Genomic DNA, 10,810 nt, shown 5'->3' on the forward strand with positions numbered 1-10,810 from the left:
TATCCTGGTAAAGCTAGTCACACCTTTGTTAAAATTAATGTTCATTATGTTATCGGAGGAGGTTTGTATGTTTGTCTCTAACGCCTATCGACTACATACCTGACATCATGATGTAATGTTAAGTCATTTCCTTTTGTACAGTGTCACTGAATTGTCAATGCGGTGATCGCATTCTATTTTACTTGAACTGCACAAAATATGCTTAAAAGAAGAAGAAAGGTCAGTAGTAGATCATTCTCTCAAAAAGAACTATATATGCCTTTCTGACATCAGTTGTTGTTGCCTTATTTATTCCTTCAAACAGGTGGTTAGAAACAGTCTTGCTACCTTTTCCATTAAGAAATTGGAATGCTTATATTTGTAAGTCTATGCTTCAACTAGTGTCGTTTTTACAGTAATCACACTTTCAATATCTATGCAAATAGGGATGCTTGATTTTACTGGAACTGTACAAGAAGTCCAACTGGTTCAACATTAGGAGCATGTTTTCTTCCAAATCTTTATATCCAATTGGTGGCACTATGAGCTGTTCATTACGAAGGTACATGGTTTGCTACTATCTTGCTACTCTTTTTGTACTATCATTAGATAGTAATACTAGTGGTTTGCATGTGAATTTATTGGCAGGGTGGACCTACATTGGAGGTGCAGGACAGGATTCAATGATTGGATGCTCAATTTCGGTTGTATCAATTTCACCTCTTCCATCACTGCGGACATGGATATCCTTTGTCTGATGAAGAGTAGGCACTATATTTCTGCTCTGAACCAGCAAACCAATTTAGTATGAAATTGTCCAGGGCAAAACATAACTGTATCAAATTGTCCAGTGCAGAACATGATAGATGCTAAGCAGAAGAGACATGTTTAAACCGAAAATACAAGGTATGGTATATTTTTACTATATGCTTGATATTTGTGTAGACAGAGATGTCTGCCCGTTGCTATTTGGCAAACAAACAAAGTGACCGCAATTTTGGTTGAACCGCACAAGAGAATAGTATAGTCACTGCATGCAGTGCCATGTGAAAATAGACACAGAAAGATTGGATAGTCACTTCATGGACTGCAGAAAAGTAGTACTGTACTATTTATTGGCCAACACTAGGTGCTTCATTGCTTTGGTCTGATTATACAATGGGCATCATTTTGCCTAAGTTAAAGTTTGTATTCTGAAAATAGTCTCGCCGTGTGATCGAGAGAAGACCTAATCATATTGCAGTGGATGTTCCTCCATCATGTGTGGTTCATTCTCATGGTTCTAGCTGTTGGTGAAACCACTTACGTTTGCAAGAGGAATTGTAGACTTCACAAACAAATTTGTCTTTCAGTCTGTACTGAATGTTGGCCAAGAGAAGCATCCATGTTAGTAGGAAGAACAGATGTTTTTTCTAGATCTTTGCTTTTGGAGCTACATATTTGTATATGATCTGTGAATCATTGAGATGCATTAACATGTTGATCTTATGTATGGGAATCGTACTAGTTGGTTTTAGTTGTGACGCAAGATCTGAAGTGGCTGATCTTTGCTTTTGGAGCTACATATTTGTATATGCTCTGTGAATCATTGAGATGCATTAACAGTTACTTATTTCTGCTCGCTTAGTGTTTACAAGTTACTGATCGGTCACTAGCTAGCGTACTAATGCGCTCCTGGCAGTTTTATTTGCGATGCAAGATCCAAAGTGGCAGTTTTTTGAATAAAAATTCCTACCTCTGAAGAAACTGACAAGCTACACTATCCTACCTACTCGATCCTACATGGATAAATAGCAAATCACGAACGTACTACCTCCTTTCTGGTTTGCAGGGCTCAATTCAAGAAACGACCTACTCGATCCTACACGAATAAATAGCGGATCACGCACATACTAGTACCTCCTTTACGGTTTGCAGGGCTTAATTCACACCTCTCACCAGCCAAGGTACTCCCTCCGTCCGGGTTTATTAGTCCCGTGAGCAAAGCAGCAAACCAAGGCATGGCAATAATTAACAGCATGCAGAAGTTTAAGCCTAATTAATTCCAGCGATTTAAGTGGTTGCATGCATGCCCTCGGCTGCGACTCGTTGCATGCCACTCCGCGTACTGGTTGCGAGCGATTCTGAGTGCCTGCATGCAGCTGGCCGTAATTAAGGCAGCTAACTGATGCGAAAAAAGATGTGCTTTAATTGTTGCGGGCTTTTTAAATCCGTGGAATCATTATTGACGAGGGAGATGATTCGAGTGCACTCGTTTGACCATCATGCCGGCGTGTGACCCAGACGGGACGGGACGACACAGTTATAATTTCAGTTTCTCTAGTTTTCCACGGCAACCTGGCGTGCTAAGCCATGCCTGCTTATGCAGTGAATTCCGATGACCGTCGTGCAACCTTCTGCCTATAAGTACTGTTTCCCGGCTTTCTCTGGTGGCACCGTGACCCAACTCGCCATATCCTCATAAGCCCCCACCAGCCCGACGTCGCTCTCCACTTATCCTCGCCCTCGCCATGTCCACCATGCCCCCGCCCATCCGCGGTAGGCGAGGCCGGAGGCGGTCACCGCCAGAACTAGTGTTCGGTTTTTCACCGGAAGGCAGACGGACGGAGGAGGCATTCTATCTGTCTTTAGATGGTAATGCGGAGATCGAGGACTTGTTGGAGCGCGACCGCCTTGTTGGAAATATGACATAGAGGCAATAATAAAGTGGTTATTATTATATTTCCTTGTTCATCATAATTTTCTATCGTTCATGCTATAATTGTGTTATCCGGAAATCGTAATACATGTGTGAATGCATAGACCACAACATGTCCCTAGTGAGCCTCTAGTTGACTAGCTCGTTGATCAATGGATGGTTACAGTTTCCTGACCATGGACATTGGATGTCATTGATAACGGGATCACATCATTGGGAGAATGATGTGATGGACAAGACCCAATCCTAAGCATAGCACAAGATTGTGTAGTTCGTCTGCTAGAGCTTTTCTAATGTCAAATATCATTTCCTTAGACCATGAGATCGTGCAACTCCCGGATACCGTAGGAGTGCTTTAGGTGTACCAAACGTCACAACGTAACTGGGTGGCTATAAAGGTACACTACAGGTATCTCTGAAAGTGTCTGTTGGGTTGGCACGAATCGAGACTGGGATTTGTCACTTCGTATCACGGAGAGGTATCTCTGGGCCCACTCGGTAATGCATCAACATAATGAGCTCAATGTGACCAAGTGGTTGGTCACGGGATCATGCATTATGGAATGAGTAAAGTGACTTGCCGGTAACGAGATTGAACGAGGTATTGGGATACCGACGATCGAATCTCGGGCAAGTAATGTACCGATTGACAAAGGGAATTGTATATGGGATTACTTCAATCCTCGACATCGTGGTTCATCCGATGAGATCATCATGGAACATGTGGGAGCCAACATGGGTATCCAGATCCCGCTGATGGTTATTGGCTGGAGAGCTATCTCGGTCATGTCTGCATGATTCCCGAACCCGTAGGGTCTACACACTTAAGGTTCGATGACGCTAGGGTTATTAGGAAGACTTGTATGTGATTACCGAATGTTGTTCTGGGTCCTGGATGAGATCCCGGACGTCATGAGGAGTTCCGAAATGGTCCGGAGGTGAAGATTTATATATGGGAAGTTGTCATACGGTCACCGGAAAAGTTCGGGGGCATACCAGTATTGTACCGGGGCCATCGAAGGGGTTCCGGGGGTCCACCGGGAGGGGCCACCTCTGTCGGAGGGCTTCATGGGCCGTGGAGGAAAGGGAACCAGCCCTTGGAGGGCTGGGCGCATCCCCCCTTGGGCCCATGCGCCTAGGGTTGGGGGGAACCCTAGAGGGGGCGCCCCCCTTGCTTGGGGGGCAAGCCCTCTCCCCTTGGCCGCCGCCCCCCCTCTAGATCTCATCTAGAGGGGGCCGACCCCTTCCCCTTCCCCAATAAATAGAGGGGCGAGGGGAGGGCTGCATGACACACCTAAGGTGCAGCCCCTCCCCTCCCTAACACCTCTCCTCCTCCGTTAAGAGCTTGGCGAAGCCCTACCGGAGTACTGCCGCTCCATCACCACCACGCCGTCGTGCTTCTGTTGGAGCTCTCTTCCTCAACCTCTCCCTCCTCCTTGGTGGATCAAGGCGCGGGAGATGTCTCTGCTCCGTACATGTGTTGAATGCGGAGGTGCCGTGCGTTCGGGGCTAGGATCATCGGTGATTTGGATCACGACGAGTACAACTCCATCAACCCCATTCTCTTGAACGCTTCCGCTCGCGATCTACAGGGGTATGTAGATGCAATCATCTCTCTCTCGTTGCTAGATGACTCCATAGATTGATCTTGGTGATGCGTAGATTTTTTTATATTTTCTGCAACGATCCCCAACAGTGGCATCATGAGCTAGGTCTATGCGCAGTTTCTATGCACGAGTAGAACACAAGATTGTTGTGGGTGTCGATTTTGTCAATTTACTTGCCACTACTAGTCTTATCTTGTTTCGGCGGCATCATGGGATGAAGCGGCCCGGACCGACCTTACACGTACGCTTACGTGAGACAGGTTCCACCGACTGACATGCACTAGTTGCATAAGGTCGCTTGCGGGTGTCTGTCTCTCCCACTTTAGTCAGATCGGATTCGATGAAAAGGGTCCTTATGAAGGGTAAATAGAAATGGCATATCATGTTTTGGTTTTGGCGTAGGTAAGAAACGTTCTTGCTACAACCCTATTGCAGCCACGTAAAAACATGCAACAACAATTAGAGGATGTCTAACTTGTTTTTGTAGCATATGCCTTGTGATGTGATATGGCCAAAAGGATGTGATGAATGAAATATATGTGATGTATGAGATTGATCATGTTCTTGTAATAGGAATCACGACTTGCATGTCGATGAGTATGACAACCGGCAGGAGCCATAGGAGTTGTCTTTATTTATTGTATGACCTGCGTGTCATTGAATAACGCCATGTAATTACTTTACTTTATTGCTAAACCGTTAGCCATAGTAGTAGAAGTAATCGTTGGCGTGACAACTTCATGAAGACACGATGATGGAGATCATGATGATGGAGATCATGGTGTCATGCCAGTGACAATGATAATCATGGCGCCCCGAAGATGGAGATCAAAAGGAGCAAAATGATATTGGCCATATCATGTCACTATTTGATTGCATGTGATGTTTATCATGTTTTACATCTTATTTGCCTAGAATGACGGTAGCATAAATAATATGATCCCTCATAATAATTTCAAGAAAGTGTTCCCCCCAACTGTGCGTCGTTGCGAAAGTTCGTTGTCTCGAAGCACCATGTGATGATCGGGTGTGATAGATTCTAACGTTCACATACAACGGGTGTAAGCCAGATTTACACATGCAAAACACTTAGGTTGACTTGACGAGCCTAGCATGTACAGACATGGCCTCGGAACACAAGAGACCGAAAGGCCGGACATGAGCCGTATAGAAGATACGATCAACATGAAGATGTTCACCGATGATGACTAGTCCATCTCACGTGATGATCGGACACGGCCTAGTTGACTCGGATCATGTATCACTTAGATGACTAGAGGGGTGTCTATCTAAGTGGGGGTTCATTATAAAATTTGATTAGATGAACTTAATTATCATGAACTTGGTCTAAAATCTTTGCAATATGTCTCGTAGATCAAATGGCCCACGCTAATGTTGCCCTCAACTTCAACGCGTTCCTAGAGAAAACCAAGCTGAAAGACGATGGCGGCAACTATACGGACTGGGTCCGAAACTTGAGGATCATCCTCATGCTGCCAAGAAAGCATTTGTCCTAGATGCACCACTAGGTGAAGCACCCATTTTCCCAGCAACTCAAGACGTTATGAATGCCTGTCAGTCGCGTAGTGATGATTACTCCCTGGTTCAGTGCGGCATGCTTTACAGCTTAGAACCGGGGCTCCAAAAGCGTTTTGAGCAGCACGGAGCATATGATATGTTCCAAGAGCTGAAAATGGTTTTCCAAGCTCATGCCCGGGTTGAGAGATATGAAGTCTCCGACAAGTTCTATAGTTGTAAGATGGAGGAGAATGGTTCTGTCAGCGAGCACATACTCAAAATGTCTGGGTTGCACAACCACTTGTCTCAGCTGGGAGTTAATCTCCCAGATGACGCGGTCATTGATAGAATCCTCCAGTCGCTCCCACCTAGCTACAAAAGCTTTGTGATGAACTCCAATATGCAGGGGATGGTGAAAACCATTCCTGAGGTATTTGCAATGCTGAAATCAGCGGAGGAGGAGATCAAAAAGGAATATCAAGTGTTGATGGTCAATAAAACCACTAGTTTCATGAAAGGGAAGGGTAAGAAGAACTTCAATAAGGATGGCAAGGGAGTTGCCACGCCTGGTAAGCCAGTTGCCAGGAAGAAGCCAAAGCATGGACCCAAACCTGAGACTGAGTGCTTTTATTGCAAGGGAAGCGGACACTGGAAGCGGAACTGCCCCAAGTACTTAGCGGACAAGAAGGCCGGCAACACCAAAGGTATATGTGATATACATGAATTGATGTGTACCTTACCAGTACTCGTAGTAGCTCCTGGGTATTTGATACCGGCGCGGTTGCTCATATTTGTAACTCAAAACAGAAGCTGCGGAATAAGCGGAGACTGGCGAAGCACGAGGTGACGATGCGCGTCGGGAATGGTTCCAAGGTCGATGTGATCGCCGTCGGCACGCTGCCTCTACATTTACCTACGGGATTAGTTTTAAACCTCAATAATTGTTATTTAGTGCCAGCTTTGAGCATGAACATTGTATCTGGATCTCGTTTAATACGAGATGGCTACTCATTTAAATCCGAGAATAATGGTTGTTCTATTTATATGAGAGATATGTTTTATGGTCATGCCCCGCTGGTCAATGGTTAATTCTTAATGAATCTCGAATGTGATGTTACACATATTCATAGTGTGAATACCAAAAGATGTAAGGTTGATAACGATAGTCCGACATACTTGTGGCATTGCCGCCTTGGTCACATTGGTGTCAAACGCGTGAAGAAGCTCCATGCTGATGGACTTTTGGAGTCTCTTGATTACGAATCATTTGACACATGCGAACCATGCCTAATGGTCAAAATGACCAAGACTTCGTTCTACGGAACAATGGAGCGAGCAACCAACTTATTGGAAATCATACATACTGCTGTGTGTGGTCCAATGAGCGTTGAGGCTCGCGGAGGCTATCGTTATGTTCTCACTCTCACTGATGACTTAAGTAGATATGGGTATGTCTACTTAATGAAACACAAGTCTGAGACCTTTGAAAAATTCAAGGAATTTTAGAATGAGGTAGATAATCAACGTGACCGAAAAATAAAGTTCTTACGATCAGATCATGGGGGAGAATATTTAAGTCACAAATTTGGTACGCACTTAAGGAAATGTGGAATCATGCACAACTCATGCCGCCTGGAACACCTCAGCGTAACAGTGTGTCCGAACATCGTAATCGCACTCTATTGGATATGGTGCGATCTATGATGTCACTCACCGATTTACTGCTATCATTTTGGGGATACGCTCTAGAGATAGCTACATTCACTTTAAATAGGGCACCGTCTAAATCCGTTGAGATGACGATGTATGAATTATGGTTTGGGAAGAAACCTAAGCTGTCGTTTCTAAAAGTTTGGGGATGCGATGCTTATGTCAAGAAACTTCAACCTGAAAAGCTCGAACCCAAGTCGGGAAAATGCGTCTTCATAGGATACCCTAAGGAAACCATTGGGTATACCTTCTACCTCAGATCCGAAGGCAAGATCTTTGTTGCCAAGAATGGGTCCTTTCTGGAGAAAGAGTTTCTCTCAAGAGAAGTAAGTGGGAGGAAAGTAGAACTTGATGAAGTACTGCCTCTTGAACCGGAAAGTAGTGCAGCTCAGGAAAATGTTTCTGTGGTGCCTGCACCGGATAGAGAGGAAGTTAATGATGATGATCAAGGTACTTCAGATCAAGTTGCTACTAAACTTCGTAGGTCCACAAGGACACGTTCCACACCAGAATGGTATGGCAACCCTGTCCTGGAAATCACGTTCCACCTTCGAACTATGAAGAAGCGATGGCGGGCCCAGATTCCAACAAATGGCTTGAGGCCATGCAATTCGAGATAGGATCCATGTATGAAAACAAAGTATGGACTTTGACAGACTTGCCCGATGATCAGCGAGCGATAGAAAATAAATGGATCTTTAAGAAGAAGACGGATGCAGACGATAATGTTACCATCTATAAAGCTCGACTTGTCGCTAATGGTTATCGACAAGTTCAAGGGGTTGACTACGATGAGACCTTCTCACCCTAGCGAAGCTGAAGTCCGTCCAAATCATGTTAGCAATTGCCGCATACTATGATTATGAGATACGGCAAATGGACGTCAAAACGGCATTCCTTAACAGCTATCTTAAGGAAGAATTGTATATGATGCAGCCGGAAGGTTTTGTCAATCCTAAGAATGCTAACAAGGTATGCAAGCTCCAGCGCTCCATCTATGGGCTGGTGCAAGCATCTCGGAGTTGGAACATTCTCTTTGATGAAATGATCAAAGCGTTTGGGTTTATGCATACTTATGGAGAAGCCTGCGTTTACAAGAAAGTGAGTGGGAGCTCTATAGCATTTCTCATATTAAATGTAGATGGCATACTTTTGATGGGAAATGATATAGAACATTTGGACAGCATTAAGGCCAACTTGAATAAATGTTTTTCAATGAAGGACCTTGGAGAAGCTGCTTACATATTAGGCATCAAGATCTATAGAGATAGATCAATACGCCTCATAGGTCTTTCACAAAGCACATACCTTGATAAGATATTGAAGAAGTTCAATATGGATCAGTCCAAGAAGGGGTTCTTGCCTGTGTTGCAAGGTGTGAAATTGAGCTCGACTCAATGCCCGACCACGGCAGAAGATAGAGAAAATATGAGTGTCATCCCCTATGCCTCGGCCATAGGGTCTATTATGTATGCCATGATGTGTACCAGACCTGATGTAAACCTTGCCGTAAGTTTGGTAGGAAGGAACCAAAGTAATCCCGACATGGAACACTGGATAGCGGTCAAGAATATCCTGAAGTACCTGAAAAGGACTAAGGATATGTTTCTCGTTAATGGAGGTGACAAAGAGCTCATCATAAAGGGTTACGTCGATGATAGCTTCGACACAGATCTGGATGACTCTAGGTCACAAACCGGATACGTGTATATTTTGAATGGTGGGGCAGTAAGCTGGTGCAGTTGCAAGCAAAGCATCGTGGCGGGATCTACATGTGAAGCGGAATACATGGCAGCCTCGGAGGCAGCACATGAAGCAATCTGGATGAAGGAGTTCATTACCGACCTAGGAGTTATTCCCAATGCGTCGGGGCCGATGACTCTCTTCTGTGACAACACTGGAGCCATTGCCCTTGCCAAGGAGCCCAGGTTTCACAAGAAGACTAGGCACATCAAGCGTCGCTTCAACTCCATTCGTGAAAATGTTCAAGATGGAGACATAGATATTTGCAAAGTGCATACGGATCTGAATGTCGCAGATCCGTTGACCAAACCTCTTCCGCGAGCAAAACATGATCAACACCAAAACTCTATGGGTCTTCGATTCATCACAATGTAACTAGATTATTGACTCTAGTGCAAGTGGGAGACTGTTGGAAATATGCCCTAGAGGCAATAATAAAATGGTTATTATTATATTTCCTTGTTCATGATAATTGTCTATTGTTCATGCTATAATTGTGTTATCCGGAAATCGTAATACATGTGTGAATGCATAGACCACAACATGTCCCCAGTGAGCCTCTAGTTGACTAGCTCGTTGATCAATGGATGGTTACAGTTTCCTGACCATGGACATTGGATGTCATTGATAATGGGATCACATCATTGGGAGAATGATGTGATGGACAGGACCCAATCCTAAGCATTGCACAAGATCGTGTAGTTCGTCTGCTAGAGCTTTTCTAATGTCAAGTATCATTTCCTTAGACTATGAGATCGTGCAACTCCCGGATACCGTAGGTGTGCTTTGGGTGTACCAAACGTCACAACGTAACTGGGTGGCTATAAAGGTACACTACAGGTATCTCCAAAAGTGTCTGTTGGGTTTGCATGAATCGAGACTGGGATTTGTCACTCCGTATGACGGAGAGGTATCTCTGGGACCACTCGGTAATGCATCATCATAATGAGCTCAATGTGACCAAGTGGTTTGTCACGGGATCATGCATTATGGAACGAGTAAAGTGACTTGTTGGTAACAAGATTGAACGAGATATTGGGATACTGACAATCGAATCTCGGGCAAGTAATGTACCGATTGACAAAGGGAATTGTATATGGGTTTACTTGAATCCTCGACATCATGGTTCATCCGATGAGATCATCGTGGAACATGTGGGAGCCAACATGGGTATCCAGATCCCGCTGTTGGTTATTGGCCGGAGAGCTGTCTCGGTCATGCCTGCATGATTCCCGAACCCGTAGGGTCTACACACTTAAGGTTCGATGATGCTAGGGTTATTAGGAAGACTTGTATGTGATTACCGAATGTTGTTCGGAGTCCCGGATGAGATCCCGGATGTCACGAGGAGTTCCGGAATGGTCCGGAGGTGAAGATTTATATATGGGAAGTTGTCATACGGTCACCGGAAAAGTTCGCGGTATTGTACCGGGGCCATCGGAGGGGTTCGAGGGGTCCACCGGGAGGGGCCACCTCTCTCAGAGGGCTTCATGGTCCATGGAGGAAAGGGAACCAGCCCTTGGAGGGCTGGGCGCATCCCCCCTTGGGCCCATGC

This window comes from Triticum dicoccoides, chromosome 7B (assembly GCF_002162155.2).
Source record: "Triticum dicoccoides isolate Atlit2015 ecotype Zavitan chromosome 7B, WEW_v2.0, whole genome shotgun sequence".
Classification (NCBI taxonomy): Eukaryota; Viridiplantae; Streptophyta; class Magnoliopsida; order Poales; family Poaceae; genus Triticum; species Triticum dicoccoides.